The sequence below is a fragment of the Littorina saxatilis genome, linkage group LG2 (genome assembly GCF_037325665.1).
Source record: "Littorina saxatilis isolate snail1 linkage group LG2, US_GU_Lsax_2.0, whole genome shotgun sequence".
Taxonomy (NCBI): domain Eukaryota; kingdom Metazoa; phylum Mollusca; class Gastropoda; order Littorinimorpha; family Littorinidae; genus Littorina; species Littorina saxatilis.
In genome coordinates this window covers 6,778,729-6,803,585 of record NC_090246.1, presented here as the reverse complement: position 1 = coordinate 6,803,585, position 24,857 = coordinate 6,778,729, and the positions used below count along the sequence as shown (strand labels likewise).

The 24,857-nt window shown below is 41.4% G+C and overlaps 1 long non-coding RNA gene across 1 annotated transcript; it reads left to right on the top strand.

Moving 5' to 3' along the window:
* The first annotated feature begins 2,011 nt into the window (after window positions 1–2,011).
* On the top strand, window positions 2,012–5,083 carry LOC138958088 (uncharacterized). The gene is made up of 3 exons (XR_011453289.1): window positions 2,012–2,711; window positions 3,321–3,448; window positions 4,397–5,083. It is a non-coding gene; the product is annotated as an uncharacterized lncRNA (long non-coding RNA).
* Window positions 5,084–24,857: the final 19,774 nt, after the last annotated feature.

Here is a 24,857-nt window from a genome sequence, read left to right as displayed (position 1 = left end):
TCACACATACTTTGAGGTTTTGCTATTATTTTTTGTTTGCAGTAGAAACTCGGGGTACACACTGTTAAAATGTAACAAATACTGCCTTAGCTGTCATATATAGCCATTTTTGTGTTATGAAAGCTTTGGCTGTGGACAGAAACGAGTCCGTTTTATGCGGCAAATTTAGAGTGAACGCTGCCAAAAGTGAAAAAAAGCGAAAAAGCCGAACGGTTTTGAGGTTTGTGTTTCTGCAACTCTTTTGACATGTGCAACTCATCCAGAGAGGGTGAATAAAGCGAATGAAATTGTTTTGAGTGCTCTAGCGCCGTTAGTTTGTCAGAACAGGAGGTGGTCCATATTAGGAGCCGGTCCATATTAGGAGCCTTTCCCCTAATCAGAATAAGCATTAACTTTTGACACAGGAAATATCTTCTACCGAAAGCTCTCCTGGTTTTATTCTACATTTTTCCTGCATAATGGTATTGGTAACAAATTTAAAGATAAGTAAAATGATAAAAATTATTAAAAAAACAAGCTAACGTCCTCGCATTTGTCCAGAATTATTCCATGTTTCACTTGGGAACAGAGGGATAATTGGTCTAAAGAATTTTTAAAAAGGAGGGTTAGGGTAACCCTAACCCTTTTTGGACCATCTGTATGCAATGCCCGCTATAGGTGGAAGACTTTTGTGGAAGCCATGGAAGAATACATCGCTGTTGTGCTGGTTCAGCTTGAGGTCCTGTCCTAGCGAATATCCTGCACACACAAAAACACGACTTTTTAAGCCACTTATGTTGCATTCCGTGACATAGCTTTGTTAAAACCGTGTGCCTGATAATAATGACAGATTTTGATAATATACATTTTTTTTAAGACACCCCATTTAATATTGTTTGACAATCTCTTTCAACATAAAGTTGGTCAAAAAATTATTGCAACAAATTTCAAACCCAAATTAAAACATTAATTCCTGTGTCATTTAATTAAAACTGTACATGCCAGTTAAGGCCGTTCACTTAACCTTCAGGATCATCTTTTGGATTAAATATTTCTTTTACAGGGATCACGTGACCGCCGCTCAAGTAAGGGTACCCTCAAAATCGACAAGACAAAAACGGAAGGGCTGATTTAAAAATCGACAACAAATCACAATAGGCATAACTTTGCAACTTTGACATACGAGAAGAAAATCAAACCAATCTACCCTGGACAGATTGCTTTGTTTTGCTACCTTGCGTTTTATGCGTTCTAAGCTATTCCTACTGCTGCAGGTGTCGATCGCAAGAGCGGTCAAAAACGGGACGTTTTACGTCAATACACCCCTTCGGAGTCTCGAGTGCGCATGCGCGGCTAGTCACATGTTTGGCGGCAGGGGGCGCTCCGTTGTACCAAACACTCTGCAGTGTACCGTACACAAAGAGCAGTGACTGCAGCATCCATACTTTTAAATTCAACTTTAAATGCGCATGTGGTGAGCTGGAAGAATGATGTAAGAGATCAGTTTTGATTATGATAGGAATGGCTGCAGCTTCTGTGTCAGGCTTTCCTTCACTGCAGATTTCTATCAAATATGTATTTATATATCTGAATCAGTGAACGGTTGTTAATCTTCTCTGCTTAATTTAGTTTAAATGTGTATTTTTTATCATAAATTCAACGTTTCTCATCTTGTGATGGTATAGAGAAAGCAGATTAAAAAAAAGTTTTTGATACCTTGATTTGTTTGCTTCTTAAAAAGCTCATAGGCCTACCTTGTGGTTCATAAAAGAAAAATCTACAACACAGTAAAAATGTGTGCCCCAAAACAAACCAATCTGCACTTATAATTATATGTTTTAATTAAGCTCAGATTGCTTTCTTCACTTGTTATATTTTCTCACTTGAAAATTAAGCAAAATGCACTTTTCCATATTAGACCGTACACGGCGTAGAGCTCTATCGTTCAAGCTGGTTGGACGGAGAAGGGTACGATGTAATCTTTGCAGAACCTGGTACCTAACTACTAAACGGATAAAATTCATCAATGTTCACGCACTAATAGCTGCGCTTACGCTCGTACCGATTTTATTAATGAATTAATTTAGCAAAGAGGCAGTTATCTCCCTGCCGAAGCCACGATTATTCCCCATGGAAAATTGTCCGTAGTGAAAAGCTTTTTAACCAATGAGAATTTAGCTGTGTTTGTTTCCGCGGGACATATCATCATGGCAGCGAACTGCACGATAATGTTCAGAATGTAGACACTGACGAAAAACTGACCCCATTTTCAAGTGTTTCGTGGGCAAAAGCTTTGACATGTGCATCTGAGTGGATTAACCTTGAGCGTGAAGAACAGGCTGTCTGCCAAAAAATTGACGGAACGAGTCGCAAATGGACAAACAGCTGAACGAGTACCTATCATCGTGTCGTCTGCTACCAGCGTCTGACATGTATTGTTCGACTCCAGCGAGCGAAGAAACACTATGTACAGCGAATTGACACTTCCAGTGATGCTGTTGTTGTCACTCCTTCAGATCCACAGTGTGTGTCAAGCTCTCCTGCCTTGGTCAAGCGTAAGAAAGCGAAATGCAGCAGTGTGTTGACCCCAGACGTCTTCACTACTACACTACTAGTTTTTCTATGATAGTGGTGGTCCAGTGAACGATACCTTCCGCCTGTGGTTACACATAAAAGGAAAGGGCACTGAGCAACCAGTGGAGACTTGTGCTGACATATGGCGAGATGTGTTGGTGAGTAAAAACCTGCTTGAATTTCATTTGAAATAGTTGTGTGTATATTTCTGAGCAAATTATGTTTGATATTGATAATCTTCTAAGTAACACTTCATAGCATCACAACAGTTTAGGATTAATATACCAGAGGTACAATAAGGTGCAGATGCAACATGTTATTGTTTATACAGGGGCCTATGTGATTGATATATATCATTTTTCTTGTATTGGTTACAGCTAATGAGTTGTTATGATAGTAAACTGCTTTTCAATGGGTTAAATTCAGAGTATGAAATGCAACTAGACAGTTGTTTTACTGCAAGAAAGATCACCTACTTTGGTAATTTTGAATTCTGACTGTAGGTACTAAGGTTGTCATTAATATTATGACAGAAATTCATATTAGGATACACAATAACACTGCAGTACATGCATGCAGACATTTGACAAACTATAATGCTTGGGCACACACATGTTCTGTTCTGTTTACATGTCATTGTTTTTGTATCTATCTGAGTTTTAACTGCACAGATGTTTATTGTACACACATTGAAACACATTGTACACACCCCCTATAATGATGTTATACATTTCAACCATTTATGTATCTGATTATTTCTCCTGCAGTTCCTCCCCTTGGCACTTGACCTACTAGCCTTCTTTACAAAGCTTCCTCAGCTGCATCTACAGACCTTACACAATTGGACTGGATTCAATGCTGCAGTGCAAGATGGCAGATTCCGCCAATGTCGAAAGTAGGTTTGATGAATTGTGTTCCATACAAAATAGGATATACTAACAGAAACAGTGTAACGAATACATTGGAATTGGTTTCCACTAACATTTTCTAACACCCTGTCACTTTTTTTTTTAAGTTGAAAGGAAGTGAGGACATTTTATTTCTTGTAAGTGTATACAGTGGAACCCCCAAAGTTAAGACTTCCTCCATTTAAGACCTTGCCTTTTCAGATTTTCAGTTCATAACTTCTCTAAATTTACCCCCGATTTAAGATTATTCTTTTTAAGACCTGGTTTTCTCAGATTTTTGGAGGTCATAAATGTGGGTTCCACTGTACATGTATAAACCTAACATGTTTTTTGTAACTAACCACTTTAGTGGAAATGTAACTTCTTTTTTTTCAAACACTGGGACCATAAACTGTTTCTTTTATCTTTGTTCTTAGCACAGGCACACAAAATATACTTTCATTATTATTATTTTTCAAGCAGCCAAAATGTGTGTTTTTTTAAAGCAAAAATGTATTTACACTTTCTCACACAAACTTTTTGTTGTTTATTCTGCTTCAAGCATCTGATTGTTTTCTCGGCTTGCACGTTTTCCTATGTAATATGTTGTACCTGTTTAACAAAATAACTGAAAAGAAACATGTATACACCTAAAAATTAATGTTTTTTTGTGGGTTTTTTACCCTTCCACTTTATTGGACATGTCTGTTTGTGGGTTGTTTTTTTAAACACTGGATCCTTAAAGGTGTTTCTTTTATCTTTGTTCATAGCACAGGCACGCAAATAAAATGTCATACTTTTTTTTTTAAACACAAGCAACCAAAATGTGTTATTATTTTAAACAAACATTCATTTACACGTACTCACACAAACAAACTTGTCGTTCTTTTTATCTACTTCAAGCACAATTATGCTCTTTTACCCCGCTTGTACGTTTTCCTTTGTCTGTTGTACAGGTTCCATACCTGCCTATGATAGTCAGCAGTCCAACAGACACATCCACGGTTCTTGCCATACATTCAGGTTTCAAGGGAACTGGAACTGCAACACATTGTCCTCGTTTTTGACCAGGCCATTTTTGGGAAAGCACAGGTCATCAGGTGGCAAGACCCAGTCTTCAAGGAGACCCTGATTCATTCCCGACTTTGAACATGCAGTGTACAAAAACTTTGCTGATCATGTGTACATTTTTCATTTCAAGATCCTATGTGAGCTGAGCGTGCATAGAACAGAAACTTTGTAGGTGTGTGCATCTTCCCCATATTCCGATGAGTGCTGAGAAACTTTGCGGTACATATCACGCTTTGACCTTGTGTCAACTGTTCCGCTTGCGGATAATGCAGTTATCTTCATTTGCCAGTATTTGATGGTAGGTTCTATTAATATTCCCTTGAAAGTCAATCATATAGTTTAAAGAGTTTTAAGTGTGTTTTGTACAGTTTGCAGCATGATATCAGGGATGTTCCTACAAATTCATACAGGACAAATGTCCTCTAGCTCTTCAACATCAATAGGACATTTGAACGCTTTTAGAAACGTCAATGGACATCATAATTTTGTGCAAAACACATTCCATGGAATGGCTCCAAAATCATACGCTCAAGGAAAAGCTTAATATTTTCACACACACACACACACACACAGTCATATACAAAGAATATTTGTTCTTAGATTGTTTTATAATCTAGTTTGAAACATGTTCAGCTTTATTTGATCTTTGGCAGGCTCTAGTTTTTTTCTGTGTGGCATATTTCCGTGAGCTTCGTCAAAATGTAATACGTAAGAGCGCTGAAGTTTTGTATAGAAAGGAAAAGTTAACGAATATTGCGCTGTTTGAAGGAATGGAGTTCTTTTCGCCAAAAGATTTCCAGTGATTAACTAAGTTGTGAAGGGCAGTTGACCGTTCTACCTGGGGAGGGGTTGCATTATGTTGGTGGTATATATACATATATATCATCCAATTTCAGTAAAACTTCGGTCACGAATTAAATCATACATTCAATGTTAAGGAACAATAAACATAGTGTGCAGAAATTGGTTTTTTGATGTATGGCACACAGCTCCACACACAGTGTGGTTGTTTTTTTGCAACAAGTCAACACTGTATTTATAATACTTCAAAAAACATCACAGGAAAACGCAAACTTTTTTTACGCGTCAAAATGAGAATGTCAAAATTGACACATCAACTGTGTAGAAATCAATCAATCAATCAATGAGGCTTATATCGCGCATATTCCGTGGGTACAGTTCTAGGCGCTCAGCAGTGATGCCGTGTGAGATGAAATTTTATACGGCCAGTAATTGCAGCCATTTCGGTGCATATTTACCTTTCACGGCCTATTATTCCAAGTCACACGGGTATAGGTAGACAATTATTAACTGTGCCAAAGCAATTTTGCCAGGAAAGACCCTTTTGTCAATCGTGGGATCTTTAACGTGCACACCCAATGTAGTGTACACGGGGGGGAGTTCGGACATCGAAGAGAGTCTGCACACAAAGTTGACTCTGAAATAAATTTCCACCGAACCTGGGATCGAACTCACGCTGACAGCGGCCAACTGAATACAAATCCAGCGCGCTACCAACTGAGCTATATCCCCGCCCCAAATACGATATTGGCACTAATTACGACAACAATTTCAAAATGTTTGACAATATTGAGGCATTTCTGTATTAAAATAACACATTATGGAATGGAAAATAGAGTTTTTGTCAAAATCCCAGGTAGTACTGCCACCTTAAAGATGATTAAAAAAAAATTGTTTTAATTTTAATTATTATTATTATTTTTTTTTTTTAAAGAAACTTCTTGAGGTGTGACTCTAAACACATGCCCCCCTCCAAAACAAGGTTTTTGTAAAAAAAAATATTGTAAAATGAATAAAAATTGATTTTGGCAACTGTCTCTTTGTGACTGACACTTTGCGATTATTCCCCCCCCTTATGTTGCAATTTTCCAGAGAATGTGCAATACTAAATGTGAGAACATTTTTGTTTCTGACTACACATACCATGTCATGAGACAATTTGATGTCAAATCATTGTACCCTTTTCGGGACAACGGAACTCATTTTCTAGGCTTCTTATGGAGCCAGACCCTGTGGTCTATATGCATTTTTAAGTTGTTGACATTGTTTCATTTTAAGCTCAATTCACATTCTTTACTGGTTTTATTTTCTCACAGGAAAAATCAGACAATGTTTTTAAGTTCATGTAAGTTGTTGCTGACAAGCCTGCCAAAGGTGAAACATGAATATTACTATATCATTATCAAATATAATATGTCTGAATGAAAAGTTGTTAATTTTTGCTTAATTTAGTGAAAATGTGTATTAACATACATTTTTTTGTTTCTCGTCTTGACCAGTTGTAAGTTTAGAGGAAGCAGATTTACAATATTGTGTTTTTGATTACTTTTGTGTTTGTCACTTTGTGCAAAATAAATATTGGAGCCTTGACATTTGTCATAAGATTGTTATAAATGTGATGATACAGTGAAACCTGATTGTGCCAATTAATTTTTGTTGAAGGCGTTTTGACTAAATGAAGGCAATGAGGTTATTGTAATTATTGGTTATATTTCAATTCCACTGTACGACCTTTTTTCTTATGGTCATTCAAGTGTTTCAAAAATATAACATAACCAGATTTCACTGTATCGCCTATTGTTGGGCGTATTTATGCACTTAAATATGTGTGCCCTGAAACTAAAACATGATCAAACGAATCGAGGTACGTTAATTCGCTGCTTGAGCAAATTACGTACATTGATTCGTTTGCTTCTTAAAACGCTCACGGCCTCCCTTCTGGTTCATAAAAGAATCAATAACTCATAAGTTGTTTTATTTTTGAAGCTGCGGCACTTTCCACAGTCTCACCGAGTCGAGATCCATTCCGCTTAAATCATGAAACTATCGTGGGACAAAAACCACAGAAATATCAAAGAGATAAGAGCTTACGAGGGAAAACTTGAACGCAATCGGCAATGTACCTCTTCTGAAGACCTCGTGTTTGGTACAATTTGCAATCCCAGCATGCAATGCGCGGATTTTCTCGCGACGCGAGATTTGCTCTCGCCTGAGACTCCGAAAGGGTGTATTGTTATGGGTATCATGTCAAAAAGCGCTACATTTTAGCAATGACTTAGTGGATTGCTTTGAAACTTTCGGAATATTTTACCAACATACTAGAGATACTTCGCGCGAAAGTTTGGATCGTTACGGTTATTTATCCAGATGTGACGCAATATTTCGGAAAATGTTGTTAAACTTGTCATATACTGTTCAAAAAAAGAAACGCATAGCTTGTAATATTTGGTTAATTTAGTTATATGGCTACAAGGATATCCACCAAACTGCAGAAAATGTTTATCTGGTCGTCGACCTTTCGTCCATTGCCACAAGTGAGCTCTGCACGTGACGCATGCGTTATCAGTGGCTACAATGTCAAAATTGCTCATTTGGCATGACCACTCGTCATGCTTCAGTGTAATCTCGTGAAACTCGGGGAATATTGAGCTCTCACCATGTCTTCCAAAACCCATAAAAGCGGATTGTTCGCCACAAAGAAATCAGACGACAATTCAGCGACGAAAGATGGCCCGATTGAGCAGAGAAGACCGCCAAATTGCATTGGGTCGTTTACAAGCAGGCCAAAGTCAAAGTGCAATCGCCAGGCACTTCCACGTGTCCCAGAGCACCATCAGTAGACTGTGGGTCAGGTTTCAAGCCACTGGCTCCGTTGCTGACTTGTCACGAGCGGGAAGACCAAGGGCGACAACTGCTGCTCACGACCGCTTCATACGGCTCCGCCACCTCCGGAATCGTTTCCTGTCGGCCTCATCTTCTGTCCAGGCTCTCCCCGGGCCACACCGATTATCGGACCAGACCGTGCGGAACCGCCTGCATGAAGCTGGTTTGAGAGCTCGCAGACCTCACAGATGAGCTGTCCTCACCCGCCGCCATCGCCAGAACCGAGTGCAGTGGGGCAACCAGCACCTTCGCTGGACCGTCCGGAATCACTGGAGACACGTGTGGTTCAGCGACGAGTCCTACTTCCTGCTCCAGCGACATGATGGTCGGAGGAGGGTCTACCGGAGAGTAAACGAACGTTACGCGCCCAACTGTGTGGATGAGGCACCCGTTCATGGTGGTGGAGGCGTCATGGTGTGGGGGGCGATCAATACCGCTGGAAGGAGCACCCTGGTGCACGTCCAAGGGCGCATAACTGCCCAGCGATACGTGGAGGAAATTCTGCGCCCACACGCCCTTCCTCTTCTGGCTGACCAGGATGCCATATTCCAGCAGGACAACGCTCGCCCGCACACAGCACGACTCACCACCCAGTTCCTCACCGACCACCATGTCCAGGTGCTTCCCTGGCCATCCATGTCGCCAGACATGAACCCGATAGAACACCTCTGGGATGAATTGGACAGACGTGTGCGCAGGCGAGAAGAAGCGCCGGCAAATCACCGCGATCTATTGCAGGCACTTCAGGAGGAGTGGGACACCATCCCACAGCAAGATATCCGGCATCTGATCCAGTCCATGCCCAGAAGGTGCCGGGCAGTTGTTGCTGCTCAAGGCAGTCACACCCCCTACTGACTTGACAGCCTCGGCACCCAATCGTATTGATTGACTGATTGATTTGAAGATGCAAATGAACTGTGTGTGCATTCAACTGTGTCCATACCAAATTTCAAACAAATAATCTAAATATTGGATTTTCTGTTAATTTTTTCGAAAAATAAAACAAATTTGGCAAGTAGCAACTATGCGTTTCTTTTTTTGAACAGTATATATAATATAGATAGAAGAGACATTAATATGAAATTGGGAGAACAAAAAAAGATCAATAAGAAAGGATGCTCCCCCCCCCCCCCCCCCCCCAAAAAAAAGTATGGGTTGGAGCAGTCTGCATGCATCTGAGATCCCAACCAAAAAAAAAAGAAAGGCAACGAGGACGATAAAAACGGAGGAGTCAACACGGCTGGCTGCTGGCTTCATAAGATAACGTCTAGTGAGCCACCGAGGACGACAAAGCGACCGCTACCTGACTGTGTTTGTGATGAGGGGCAGGGCTACAATCTATATATATATACGACTAGTGTCTGTCTGTCTGTCTGTCTGTCTGTCTGTCTGTCTGTTCGCGATGCACGGCCAAAGTTCTCGGTGGATCTTTTTCAAATGTGGACACCGTATTCAGCTACACCCTGGACACAACCTCATGAATGAGATATTTCAACACGTGCTCTCAGCGCGCAGCGCTGTGCGCGCTGAACCGATTTTGTTTTGTTTTGTCGGGATCCACTACCAGTAACTCTTCCTTATCTTCTCCAGTGTTTTCAGCCGCGATTATCTCCCTTCCTCCGTGTGGCGTCAATCCATATTCCCGTTACTACGTTACTATTTTTAGAAGGTCACTGCACGTTACTATTTTTAGAAGGTCTCCAGTGTTTTCCGCGTTTATCTCCTTTCCTTCGTGCGCACCCGGCAAAGCCGGGTATTCGGCTCTACTTCTTCCCGGCGAAGCCGGAACCCGGCGAAGCGGGTAATCATCTAGTACACAATACAGGCAAAGCAATTTGTGGAGCTAGGTGGGGGCAGGGCTACAATACACAATACAGGCAAAGCTATTTGTGACGAGGGGCAGCCTGTAGGTAAAATGTACAATGTATTTTCTGATTTGTGCACAAAAGCTTTTCTTTTTCTTCTTTTTTTAACATAACAATGTTTAATGTCACTGTATGTTTGAAAGACCATGGTCACATTTGTAAAACAAATGTTAAATTAGAAAATAAATAACATTTTGGTTCATGATTTTTCCTATACCTGTGCTGAAAATAAGAAATAAAATGTTGGTATATAAGTCACTCAGATGCAGTGTAGTATGAATGGTTTGAGTTTGTTGCGGTTGACCCTGCACATTTACCCTAACTTGACCCTAACGCTCATTGAACAGTTTCAGTTGTGTGTGGCCACTTTCAATGTTTGTCCTTTGCTGTGGAAACAATTGAGAGGGTGGGATCGTCGCCACAGAAAAGGTTTGGTTTGGGTTGGGTTATGAACGTTTACCTGTTCGGATATAATACTCCCCACAACATTGAACATTCCATGACAACATAAAACAAGGGGGAAAAGCCGAGCAGATAGGATTACAAATAAAGATATAATTCAAACACACACACACACACACTGGGAGAGAGAGAGGGAGAGGGGTGGGAGAAAGAGACAGAGAGCAAGGGAGAGAGAGAGACAGAGAGCAAGGGAGAGCGAGACAGAGAGCAAGGGAGAGAGAGACACAGAGAGCAAGGGAGAGCGAGACAGCGTTGGGGGAGAGAGAACGAGAGACAGAAAGACACAGACAAACAAACAGACCGACAGATTCATTTCATGCAAATAGCACTGTGCTGTATATATAGCGTGATTGATGTTTGTTCTCACAGACACAGAGAGAGGGGGAGCGTTCGCGCGAACTAGAGCACTCTGAGTTTTGGAGAAACGTAGTTTGTTGCCGAGGTTGATGGAAGGGAAATAACTTCTACGTGGAACGATTCGACTTTGGAGCTAGAGCCTCTCGCTGAGCTCCCTTGACAAGGTTTGGTCTGTGGTCAAACCACAAGGAGGCCGAGACTCACGTCAACACTTTACTTGTGGACATGTGGACGAGCACACAGTCACAGGCACACACACACAGAAGAAGGAGAGTGTTATTATATTTGTGTGCTGGTAAACTTTTAAGTGACCTTTTAACCTTTGCCGTGCTTCCTGGGTTCACCTGTACCCAGAGACACACTAAAATCATTGTAACTCTGGAACCATTAAAGGTATCGTTTTGAAATTTTAAGTATCTCTCACACACCTAATTTGCTCTCTGTCTGCAAATTTTTAGTGTGTACATGACAAAACATTAAAATTAATTGATTATGATAATTTACATAAACACTACCGATGGCGCGGGTTCACACAAACCCATACTTTTAAAGAGTAGTAGTGATTGTAACTATCCCTCTGCCGACGGCGCGGGTTCTGCTACACCCATAATTACCAAAGCGGCGCAACAGTGTCTGTCTGCCTGTTTGTCTCCAAGAGACTGTCTCTCTGTCTTTCTGTCTGTCCGTATCTCTCTGTCTGTATGTCTGTTGTCAGTTGCTCTGTCTGTCTGTCTATCTGTCTATCCGTCTATCTGTCTATCCGTCTATCTGACTGTCTGTCTATCTGACTGTCTGTCTCTGTCTCTCGCTCTCTCTGTGTCTCTCTCTCTCTCTCTGTCTCTGTCTCTCTCTCTCTCTCTGTCTCTCTCTCTCTCTGTCTCTCTCTCTCTGTCTCTCTCTCTCTTAGTCTCTCTCTCTGTCTCTCTCTCTCTGTCTCTCTCTCTGTCTCTCTTTCTTAGTCTCTCACTCTCTTTCTTAGACTCTCTCTCTCTCTCTTTCTTAGTCTCTCTCTCTCTCTTTCTTAGTCTCTCTCTTTCTTAGTCTCTCTCTCTCTCTTTCTTAGTCTCTCTCTCTCTTTCTTTCTTAGTCTCTCTCTCTCTTTCTTAGTCTCTCTCTCTCTCTCTCTCTCTCTTTCTTAGTCTCTCTCTCTCTCTTTCTTAGTCTCTCTCTCTCTCTCTTTCTTAGTCTCTCTCTCTCTCTCTTTCTTAATTTCTCTCTCTCTCTCTTTCTTAGTTTCTCTCTCTCTCTCTTTCTTAGTCTCTCTCTCTCTCTCTTTCTTAGTCTCTCTCTCTCTCTTTCTTAGTCTCTCTCTCTCTCTCTCTTTCTTAGTTTCTCTCTCTCTCTTTCTTAGTCTCTTTCTCTCTTTCTTTGTCTCTCTCTCTCTCTCTCTCTCTTTCTTAGTCTCTCTCTCTCTCTCTTTCTTAGTCTCTCTCTCTCTCTTTCTTAGTCTCTCTCTCTCTTTCTTAGTCTCTCTCTCTCTCTTTCTTAGTCTCTCTCTCTCTTTCTTAGTCTCTCTCTCTCTTTCTTTGTCTCTCTCTCTTTCTTAGTCTCTCTCTCTCTTTTTCTTAGTCTCTCTCTCTCTCTCTCTCTCTCTTTCTTAGTCTCTCTCCGACTCTCTCTCTTTCTTAGTCTCTCTCTCTCTCTCTCTTTCTTAGTCTCTCTCTCTCTCTCTCTTTCTTAGTCTCTCTCTCTCTCTTTCTTAGTCTCTCTCTCTCTCTCTCTTTCTTAGTCTCTCTCTCTCTCTCTCTTTCTTAGTCTCTCTCTCTCTCTCTCTCTCTTTCTTAGTCTCCCTCTCTCTCTTTCTTAGTCTCTCTCTCTCTCTTTCTTAGTCTCTCTCTCTCTTTCTTAGTCTCTCTCTCTCTTTCTTAGTCTCTCTCTTTCTCTTTCTTAGTCTCAGTCTCTCTCTCTCTTTCTTAGTCTCTCACTCTCTCTCTCTCTCTTTCTTAGTCTCTCTCCCTCTCTCTCTTTCTTAGTCTCTCTCTCTTTCTTAGTCTCTCTCTCTCTCTCTCTTTCTTAGTCTCTGTCTCTCTTTCTCTCTCTCTTTCTTAGTCTCTCTCTCTCTTTCTTAGTCTCTCTCTCTCTCTCTTTCTTAGTCTCTCTCTCTCTCTCTCTTTCTTAGTCTCTCTCTCTCTCTCTTTCTTAGTCTCTCAGTCTCTCTCAGTCTCTCTCAGTCTCTCCCTCTCCCTCTCCCTCCCGATCCCCTTCTCCCTCCCCCTCTCCCTCCCCTGCAAGAAGTCGGTGAAGGGAGAAACTCGATGCACCCACTGAAGTAGCGCTGTGGGTTTCCCTGAACCCACCCCGTCGTTAGAGAAATAAACGGTAAAAACCCTCTTTCAAATGTATGGGTTCAGACAAACCCGCATCGTCGTTAGAGAAATAAACGGTAAAAACCCTCTTTCAAATGTATGGGTTCAGACAAACCCGCATCGTCGGGCGTGTGCAGTCAAAAGCGGCATCCGGCAAAGGTTAATAAGTACAAACGAAATAAGAGAAATGCGTCTGCTTAAAGTATCACCTTTCTAAATTTTAAATCAGGTCAAACATAATTATATAGTTGTATGCATTACGAAGTGTGCAATCAGTAGGAATAATTCCAAGTAGTAACCAAGAATGAGACCAAGACCAAGTCATACCAAGACCACGTCGTTGATCATTACTGACACGCTGCACATCAATACCAAGAGATGACGCTTTCATGAGTCTTAAACACACATCAGAATTGTAAATTACAGTGCCAAGGAAACAATATCTCTTTTTTTTCGTTTCTTTTTTTAAAGTTTTATAAAAAAAAAATCCTTGTGAGTTTGTGCACATGTGCCTAATCAACCGCGTGCATGTGTGTGTGTGAACGTGTGTGTGTTTGTGTGCATGTGTGTGTGTGTGTGAGTGTGTGTGTGTGTGTGTGATGGGTGGGTGTGTGGGTCTGTGTGTGTGTGAATGTGTAAATGTGTGTGTGTGCCGGTGTGTGCGTGTGCCGGTGTGTGTGTGTGTGCGTGTGGTGTGTGTGTGTGTGTGTGTGTGTGTGTGTGTGTGTGGGTGGGTGTGGCCGTGTCCCCAGCACAATGGCCACGCGCCGTGCAGAGAGAGATAGAGAGAGAGAGATGCGAGATTCCTGTCATCCTCGCTTCTCACAGTGTTGACTTTCACCACTCGCCTCACCCCCCGCCTTTTGCAGTCTCTCCATACTGAATGAATGACACACTTTTTGCTGTTCTTCATTCTCGCTTCAGGGACTTCGACGTCAGCTTGAGACTGTACTTATCTTTTTTCTCCCATCTTTCTTTCTTCTCTTAATCACAATCATTAGATGTATTCTTCATTTTCACACAATTCATTATATCTTTATTGTCTACTTTCTGTAGCACTGACTGTCATCTATCGTACACACCGTACGATCAGTGACTGGTATAGCGGCACTGAGTTGACCTTTCTGATTGCCTTTTAAGTAGAATCCCAAGTTCAGACAATATCATGCCTCAAAATTGTTGTTCTGAATTCAGTTCATAGCCTGCGCATTACTTCACCTTGAGGTTGTAAGATATCAGGAAACGGTGACAGAACAAAACAGCCAGGACACGACAGGTGTGGAATGATGTAGATGTAGGTTATGCATCACCCTCGCCACTAAGCCAACACGAAGCCAAGCTTTTTGAGGCAAAAATAGCTTGGAGAAAACCAGTTTTCTTTTGCTTCATTTCATGCAAATACCACTGTGCTGTATATATAGCATGATTGATGTTTGTTCTGACAACTGGTGAGTGCCTTGCCCATCGCTCGTCCATTCTGTCTCGGTGAACACACAGACACACAGCCATTGTCCATTCTGTCTCGGTGAACACGCAGACACACAGCCAGACGGGAGACACGTGCTAGCGCTGTCTTTGTGTCCGTGCAACAGGCTGTGTGCATATTGCAGCTTGGATCTTAATGCGTGACTTGCCTGCAACACATGTGAGACTGGGACATTTCATCATTCATATATTGCAGCTTGGATCTTAATGCGTGACTTGCCTGCAACACATGTGAGACTGGGACATTTCATCATTCATATATTGCAGCTTGGATCTTAATGCGTGACTTGCCTGCAACACATGTGAGACTGGGACATTTCATCATTCATATATTGCAGCTTGGATCTTAATGCGTGACTTGCCTGCAACACATGTGAGACTGGGACATTTCATCATTCATATATTGCAGCTTGGATCTTAATGCGTGACTTGCCTGCAACACATGTGAGACTGGGACATTTCATCATTCATATATTGCATGACAAGGAAAACGCAGCAGTTGCGACACTCAGTGATAACACGGTTATCCTCCTTGCATGAAGACAGAGACGCCGACATTGTCTTTGTCTTAACAATTTATAATGAGAAAGTAAGAAAGAAAAGACAAGCTTGTGGGTGACAGTCACTTTAAGGCTTTGGCAAGAACAATAAATAACAACGACAATTTTGTGTTATTAGAGACAAGTTAGAGATTTAAGACTGTGAGAGAGGACTGGCAAACAGCCTCAAGAGCACCACGACAATGAAGCTGCAGCGCTGGCAGTACCGACACCGCGTGTTCAAGCTGGGGTTTTGTGGCGTTCTCTTCTCTCTGGCACTGATGTGTATCGGGTACGTTGCACCGGCCTGGCAGAACACGGGTGGACTGTGGATATACACCAAGACCGGTCATCCTCTGCCAGGTAACACCTATACATAACTTTCGTATGCGTGAGAGGCAAAAGCAATTTAAAACGATCGAATGACGTATTTCTCCTTCATGTAAACGATAATATAAACATAATAATAATAATAATAATAATAATAATAATAATAATAATAATAATAAATGAGCATTGATATAGCGCAACATCATAACTTTACAATTATGCTCTTTGCGCTTGACACATTTAAAATTAAAACACAGTTATACAAGCATTTACATCTACATTCATAGTCAACAACGCTTAATTAAAAGCATACACCATCACACATACATTACAAAAGATTCTTCCACTAACTAAGTAATAAAAACATGAATAAAATAGGTAGTAAAAAAACAAGGAAATGCCAGCTGAATACCCTTAATCAAACAGAACATGTTATCAACAATGCTGAAAACAGTCCTAGATGTCTATATACATTATCACTAAAACAACAAATACACTACATGTAGCCTTCTGATGGACTGAGAAAACAAAATCAGGGGTTGTATTTCTTGAAGAGGTGCGTTTTAAGTGCTCGTTTGAATGCTTGGGGTGACTGAGAGTGGCGGATGTGAAAGGGGGGAGAATTCCATTGTCACTTGTGGGTGCGCAGAAAGTAAAAGTGCGTTGTCCGTATGATTTGGTTTTGGTGTGTGAAATGGTAAGGATGCGACAGTCAGAAGAGGCACGGAGTTGTCTTGCTGGAGAATAGACGGTGAGGAGTTCAGAGAAGTAAGCAGGAGACGATGAAAGTATTCTCGAGTATCACTAACACTCAACAACAACAAAAGTGGGTTGTACTCCAAACGCACAAGGCCAATTAAAGACGCTATATTTACCACCACATACACACAATAAACCCTGCACCAGATGCCATGAAGCCAATTAAGCTATTGCCTCCGTATTACGGTATTGATAACTTGTTTTTTTTCAAAGATAAACAAGTCGCGTAAGGCGAAATTACTACATTTAGTCAAGCTGTGGAACTCACAGAATGAAACTGAATGCACTGCATTTTTTCACAATGACCGTAGTCCGCCGCTAGTGCAAAAGGCAGTGAAAGTGACGAGCCTGTTCAGCGCGGTAGCGGTTGCGCTGTGCTGCATAGCACGCTTTACTGTACCTCTCTTCGTTTTAACTTTGTGAGCGTGTTTTTAATCCAAACATATCATATCTATACGTTTTTGGAATCAGGAACCAACAAGGAATAAGATGAAATTGTTTTTAAAACGATTTCGGAAATTTAATTTTAATCATAATTTTTATATTTTTAATTTTCAGAGCTTGTTTTTAATCCGAATATAACATATTTATATGTTTTTGGAATCAGAACATGATGAAGAATAAAATAAAAGTAATTTTGGATCGTTTTATAAAAAATAATGTTAATTACAATGTTCAGATTTTTAATGACCAAAGTCATCAATTAATTTGTAAGCCTCCATGCTGAAACGCAATCCCGAAGTCCGGCCTTCGTCGAAGATTGCTTGGCCAAAATTTCAATTAATTTGATTAAAAAATGAAGGTGTGACAGTGCCGCCTCAACTTTTACAAAAATCTGGATATGACGCCATAAAAGACATTTATAAAAAAAATTAAACAACCGTCTGGTGATTTTATACCCAGGAACTCTCATGTAAAAGTTCATAAAGATCAGTCCAGTAGTTTAGTCTGAATCGCTCTACACACACACACGCACAGACACACACACACACACATACACCACGACCCTCGTCTCGATTCCCCCTCTATGTTAAAACATTAATGTAAAAAGAAGAACGATACAACATTATAATACAGGAGAAAAAATCGTAAACAAAGAGAGATAGCAGTGTAAGCCTGACACTTGTTTAACATGGACAGCCTGGGATGACCGCCCTGATATCACCCTTCGTGGTGGACTGGGCGTTAAGCAAACAAACAAACAAAAGCCTGGGATGGCCGCCCTGATATCTACTCTTCGTGGTTGACTGGGCGTTAAGCAAACAAGCAAACAAAAGCCTGGGATGACCGCCCTGATATCACCCTTCGTGGTGGACTGGGCGTTAAGCAAAACAAAAAAACACAAAAAAACAAAAAAAAGCCTGGGATGGCCTCTCGCAGACCCCCCCAATCTCGCTACAACGTCACACGCTTTGACAACTTGCTGTAGCATTCATGTAGGCCTCAACTAGAGTGGAATAGTTAATTTGCTAATTACATGCTTAACTGTCGCCATGGTGTTCATTCTGTGTTGTTGTCTCTGGCTGTATATAACTTGGAACTGGTGGAACCTATCACCGAGGCGACATTTTTCTGTCAAATTGTTTAGTTCTGTGGTTCTTGGCAACACAACTGCTACCTTTTACATAGAGGGGGAATCGAGACGAGGGTCGGGGTGTATGTGTGTGTGTGTGTGTGTGTGTGTGTCTGTCTGTGCGTGTGTGTGTGTGTAGAGCGATTCAGACTAAACTACTGGACCGATCTTTATGAAATTTGACATGAGAGTTCCTGGGAATGATATCCCCGGGCGTTTTTTTCATGTTTTCGATAAATACCTTTGATGACGTCAGATCCGGCTTTTTGTAAAAGTTGAGGCGGCACTGTCACACCCTCATTTTTCAATCAAATAGATTGAAATTTTGGCAAAGCAATCTTCGACGAAGGCCGGACTTTGGTATTGCATTTCAGCTTGGTGGCATAAAAACTAATGAATGAGTTTGGTCATTAAAAATCGGAAACTTGTAATTAAAAAAAAATTTTTTAAACGATCCAAAAATAATTTCATCTTATTCTTTGTCATTTTCTGATTCCAAAAACATATACATATGTTATATTTGGATTACAAACAAGCTCTGAAAATTAAAAATATAAAAATTATGATTCAAATTAATTTTCCGAAATCGATTTAAAAACAATTTCATCTTATTCCTTGTCGGTCCCTGATTCCAAAAACATATAGATATGATATGTTTGGATTAAAAACAAACTCAGTAAGCTAAAAAGAAAAGACATACAGAAAAGCGTGTTATCCTGCTCAGCGCGACCACTACCGCACTATTCTGCATGGCTTGTCGATTTCACTGCCTTTGCAACGAGCGGTGGACTGACGAAAAAAGCATTGCGTTCAGTTTCATTCTGTGAGTTCGACAGCTTGACTAAATGTTGTCATTTCGCCTTACGCGACTTGTTTTTCTTGATTTAAACAGATTGCTTATTATGTATTGTTTATTCGCGCACTGTTACTGGGCATCAGCATGTCAATATACAGCTATATAGCTATTCTGATAGACACGTGGGGGAATTCGGGGGCTGTGATTGGATGGTCTCACACATCCCTTTTGCGATCATCAAAGGTTAACGCTACAAAGACGCATGGTTCCGGTTTCTTCCACGTGTATAAAGTACACGCATACCTCGCCAGGTTTGTTTCTGTGACTAGTCGACAGACGATGCCATTTGCTTTGTGTTGTCTGTTGTTGTTTCTTACTGTACATGACATAGGGGAAGGGCTCCTAATATGGACCGGCTCCTAATATGGACCACCTCCTGTTCTGACAAACTAACGGCGCTAGAGCGCTCAAAAAAGTTTTATTCGCTGTATTCACCCTCTCTGGATAACTTGCACATGTCAAAACAGTTGCAGAAACACAAATCTCAAAACCGTTAGGCTTTTTCTCTTTTTTTTATTTTCACTTTTGGCAGCGTTCACCCTAAATTTGCCGCCCAAAACAGACTCGTTTCTGTCCACAGCCAAAGCTTTTATCACACAAAAATTGCTATATGTGACAGCTAAGACCGTATTTGTTACATTTTAGCAGGTTTGACCCCGAGTTTCTACTGCAAACAGAAAATAATAGCAAAAAATCTCAAAGTATATGCGAGTCCCCTAATATGGACCACCTTCAACAAATCGAAGAAAAAAAGAGCTAAAGGCTATTTTCCTTAATTCATTAAGAAGCGTGCTGGAAATAACCTATAACTAGCCCTCGAGATTTAAATAAAAAATAACAAAAAGTCTTCTTTTCGTGGAAGTTGATAATTTCACTTATTTTCACTCTGTTTTTGATAAACTTCTTTGATTTCCTGGTGTGCTTCAAATAATGCTCTCATCAACCCGAAACGGCAGAAATTAATATGTAAAGCGCGGAGAGCACAGTTGTGGTTCGCGCTATATAAGCTCCCCATAATAATAATAATAATAATAAAAATCTAAAGCATATTTTAATTAGTCTGACTTGTACAATATGTTGTATCATGTTATTTTGAAGTATAGGGAGCTTTTTACAGTGATTCGTGAAGACCGCTTCACTGGTCCATATTAGGCACTGTCATGAATTATTATTATGAGGCGCGAACCTGTCAAGAATAGAATAGGCAACCGAGACTACTCGCGCATTACACGACGTAGCCAAGTGACGTATTCATATGACGTATCCAAGTGTACTGACGTAAACAAAAATCGTTTCACGAGAGGGTCGTTTTCCGCAAGTCCATGGAGCGAAGAACGCTTGGAGGAAAAGCCGTTTCCCTGTCTTTGAAGGTAAGTGACTGTGATTATTGCATCGACAATCGTTCCACGGGATCTGGGCGGAGATGAGTGTATCGTGTCAGTCATTTACATTGTGTTGTTGTCAAGTTGTGTACGTTTTGAATGTGCGCTGTTGCCAAATCCCCATTTTCCGAAACGCAGTAATAGAATGAGAACGATAATAAAATATGAACAAACCAAGTCTTTTAGACAGGCTGTGTAGGTAACACATATGGCCCTTTGATCTGTTTCAGGAACCCACGGTCCAATGATTCATTTATCTTCCTCTTCCTCATGTTGCCGTAATTGTGGAGAGAGATGTAACCAGACTACTTCTGCTATTAACTTGATGATGGTGTCTTGAGAAGAAGAGTGACGAACCAAACCAGGAGCGCGGTCTTCTAGACCAGTCAAGTGCTACAAGTCATCTCGAGTACCTTTTCAATGACATCGAGCTAAGTCAAAACTTCATAAACATTATGTGTATTCCTTTTGTTTTGATGTCCTCCAAAGGAAAATTTTGAAGAACGTTTGCAGCGGCGGAGTCACGTTAGATTACCATGACAGAATTGAAATCCAACAGCAATAGACATTTGATCAGAGTGTGATTCAAGTAACATGAACTAGCTTGAACAGTGTGTGATACATTTAGTACGATATTGATATTTAGCAAAAAGATAGACTAACCTGATTAATGTGTGCTGCATTGCAAGAATTGTATTAACACTATCCATGTATTAAATTATGTAAACCAATGTTAACCTTTCTCCGCTACTTCGAGAGCATGGGAAAGAGTGAAGGAAAGTAAAGTCAAGGCAGTACCTGTTTCTTTAGCTAATACGAAAAGGCGGCGTGTTTTCCTTCCATAAACTTCCTTTGGAAGGCGCACGCAGAAAGAAACAGGCTGACGAAAACTGACCTGTGACATATGGGGGCTTCGTCCGGGATTTTGTAACTCGTAATTTCAATTTGGCTTCCCCAAACAAATTTTCTTCAAACAAATTCCCTATTCGTTTTTCGTTTGTGTGTTCGTCCGTTCATGTTCATCATCGTATAAATCAACTTTTGTATTTATTCATGTTTATAGTTAGTTCATCATTTAACGATAACAGAGTCTGACGTGTGTGCTTCAGCACACGGGAATAATCCAAATGAAGAGTGACGCAAGGCTTTGACGTCACTATAATAATTCACGTAAAGCACTAATGTTATAGTAGTTTAGTTCCCCCTATTTGGCTGTGCTAAACAAAAGGCTATAACAGAAGACAGTGGACTAACACCCTGTCAGGCCATCCTGTGTCCCTTAGTCGACAAAATTATAATATTGTTGGTCGCCGTGGGAGGTTGGTGGGCGAATTGGGTTATATACGAGGGATAGCACTCATCTTCGTCCAGAAGGACCGTGGAAGTGAAGTTGATTCTGCAGACAGTCACACTTCACAACGCCAAGAGTAAGGGTTAGGAAAATTAGATTATTGTCTATACAGCAGTAGATAATTGAAGAATCTTATTTCGACTTACTGTGCGATAGAATCGAGTTGATATTAATATAGGCGAAAGGTCCACGTTGATGGAGCGCCGATGAGATATTAAAATGAAGTTCACTCGATAGAACGGTATATTGTTTGACATATACCAGAAGAACCATAAATTCTAGTGTTAGGTATCCGTGGTTGTAAAAGGATATTAGAATGGTTCAGAGAAATCGTGTCATTGGGACACGTAACGTTTACTGAGGTAACGTTGAACGTTCATGAATTCAAGTAGCAAAGTGAGCTTCACTAAAGTAACACTTCATTCTATAGTGGGGGAGTTTTCTCTCTCTAGTAAATAGTGTGTGAAAAGCAGTTTAGTCAAATCGGTTTTTCAACCGAGCATCACGTATTTGCAGTTTGATTCAGTGAATATCTGTGTGTCAGTTAACGTAAAGGATATGCAAACATCCAAACACCCGAGTACTAGGGCGCATATAGCAAGAATGAACGCTGACCCGAAGAACCAGAATACGGCCGAGGCAGTAGTCTCAGATGTTGAAGGTGGTGACACATATGTCAACACCCAAGGAGAATCGAGCGATAATGATTCTCAGACGTTAGGCGCGCGTGTAACGACTTATGTATCCGCTGCGAGTAATGAACGTGCAGGTCCGATCCACCCTGAAAAATCCGGATTAGAGTGGACTCGCGAACTTTTGGCGATAGGACGAGAGTTAGGACTCGAAGGCAAAGACTTGCGTGAGTTTGTAGCTGAAGAACGCGCACGAGAGGAACGAGAAGCTCACGAACGCGAACGTGAACGTGAAGAACGCGCACGAGAGGAACGTGAACGTGAACGTGAAGTTCTCGAACGTGAACGTGAACGTGAAGTTCTCGAACGCGCACGTGAACGAGAAGCCGATCGCGCGTTTCAGCTAGAACAGTTGAGGATACAAACGGAAGCACGCCGAGACAACGCCAACAATAACGCGTCGAGGCGTCGTGGGGATGACGACTTTATCCCAAAAATCCCTTTTCTTGATGACAAAGACGACATCGAGAGTTGGTTTGCACAATTTGAACATTATGCAACCGACTGTCATCTCGACGACGAACGCAAAGCTACGAGAATGGTGTATTTCCTGAAAGGAAAGGCGAGAACCATTTATGCAAAACTCAGTTTCGAAGACGCGCGCAATTACAACACTTTGAAGAATGCGTTGTATGATGGATTTCAACTGACAGCAGATCAATATCGGAAGAAATTCCGTCAGCTGAAGCGAAACCCATCTGACACGTACAAAGAACATGTCACCAAACTTGAGCGCATCCTCGATAAATGGATCGAGTTAGCCAAGTGCGATGAACATGTGGCAGATCTGAAGGATCTAGTTCTCAGAGAACAATTAGAGAACACCTTCCCTGCCGAAGTGATGTTGCACGTACTTGATCGGAAACCGAAGTCTGCGAAAGAAATGGGCGAAATTGCCACGGAGTACGAACAATCACGTTCGAACATCAGGCCACGGCAATCTCACCAAAACCATGAGAAATCGTCACAGAAAGAACATAAATACGTGAGCGATGATGAAAAACAAAGACTGAAAGCCACAGGCTGTTGTTTTTTTTGCAAGGGCAAAGGGCACCTGTCGCGATTTTGTCCCAATAAGGGAGAAAGCGTTCACGCAGTTCATGTTCGAAATGAATTTGATGGACAAGAAATCCCCGTACATCTTGACAAGCTGTGCAAGTCGTGCAAAAAGAAGGATTTCAAAGAGGAAGTGTTCATCAAATTAGACGGCCGAATCGTAAAAGCATTACGCGATTCCGGGTGCTCAGGTATTATGGTCAGGGCCGACCTTATACCTGAAGAAAGGTACTTGGCAAAGAAAAAAGAAACTACGCTCGCAGAGAAGAAAACACGGAAATTGTGTCCCACGGCTGTGGCCCACATTGACTGTCCGTATTTTGATGCCAAAACCGAAGTGGTCATACTCGAAGATCCCATTTATCCTGTCCTCATAGGAAAATGGTATGGTGTAGGCCAGAACAAGAGGAAGACCCCTTTGTTTCCAGTACGTGACCCGAATTGGTATCAAGGTGAGACCAACGCGGCGGTCAGTACACGGAAGCAAGAGAAGAGAAAAAAAAAACGGAATGAGAAACCTGTGCCGGGAACTAGGCATGATGACAGAAATACACACAAGATGTATTCCCCGCAAGATCTCAAGAAGGCTCAGAATGATGATGAAACACTGGCAAAAGTACGCCAAATGGCTGTTTCAGGAGAATCATTCCACGGTGTGAAATATGTATACAAGAAAGAAATCTTGTACAGGACGACCCTCGACAAAACCGGGAGTGAATCTAGTAAAGTCGTTGTTCCCAAAGAAATGAGAAGCAAAGTGCTTTCTTTTGGGCACGACCACCCGATGACAGGTCATCTCGGGCAGAAGAAAACCACTGATAGAATCAGGTGTGAGTTCTGGTGGCCAAGTTTGGTCGGAGACATAAAACGTTACTGTCTCTCGTGTGACACATGCCAAAGAACAGCGCCAAAAGGCAGAACCAAGAAAGCACCTCAAGACAGTCTTGGGTTCTCACCCTTTGAAATGCGGTATGGCAAGACCATCAGAGGTCCCATGCAGGTTCTGCGTCGTGCATGGACTGATGAATCGGTCGAAGGTGAACAGAAGACGTCAGCAGAATACGTTGTCGACCTCAGAAACAGAATTGACGAAAAAAAAGAAGAAGCAGAAGAACACATCGCCGTAGTCATCGAGGAAGATGATACGATGAACGATGATATCTTCCGAATAGACACTCAGAAGATGATTCCTCTGCTGGAAACTACTCGTACAGAAGATGTCACAAGCGTGAACTTCTGTAAAGAATTGAGTAGAGAAAGAACAAAAGAGGCGAAAGCGATCTGTAGTGCATTCTCCAAGAATCTGACTGATGTACCGATTACTACCAAGTTGGAGAAGTGCAGAATCGAACTTACAGAGAAGAAACCGGTGTTTGTTCAACCGAGACTCGTACCTCATGCGATGGTGAAAACGGTCGAAGACGAGATCGACGAGATGTTGAAGCTCGGGGTCATTGAACCGGCAAACTCACCGTACAATGCTCCAATCGTTTTTGTGAAGAAGAAAGGAGGTAAGAAATACCGGGTTGTGACAACCATGGAGCAGATTATTTAAGTCGCGCTTCATATTGTGACTAAATTTGGGAAATTCATTCTCAAGAAAGGGGCTGTCATGAATTATTATTATGAGGCGCGAACCTGTCAAGAAT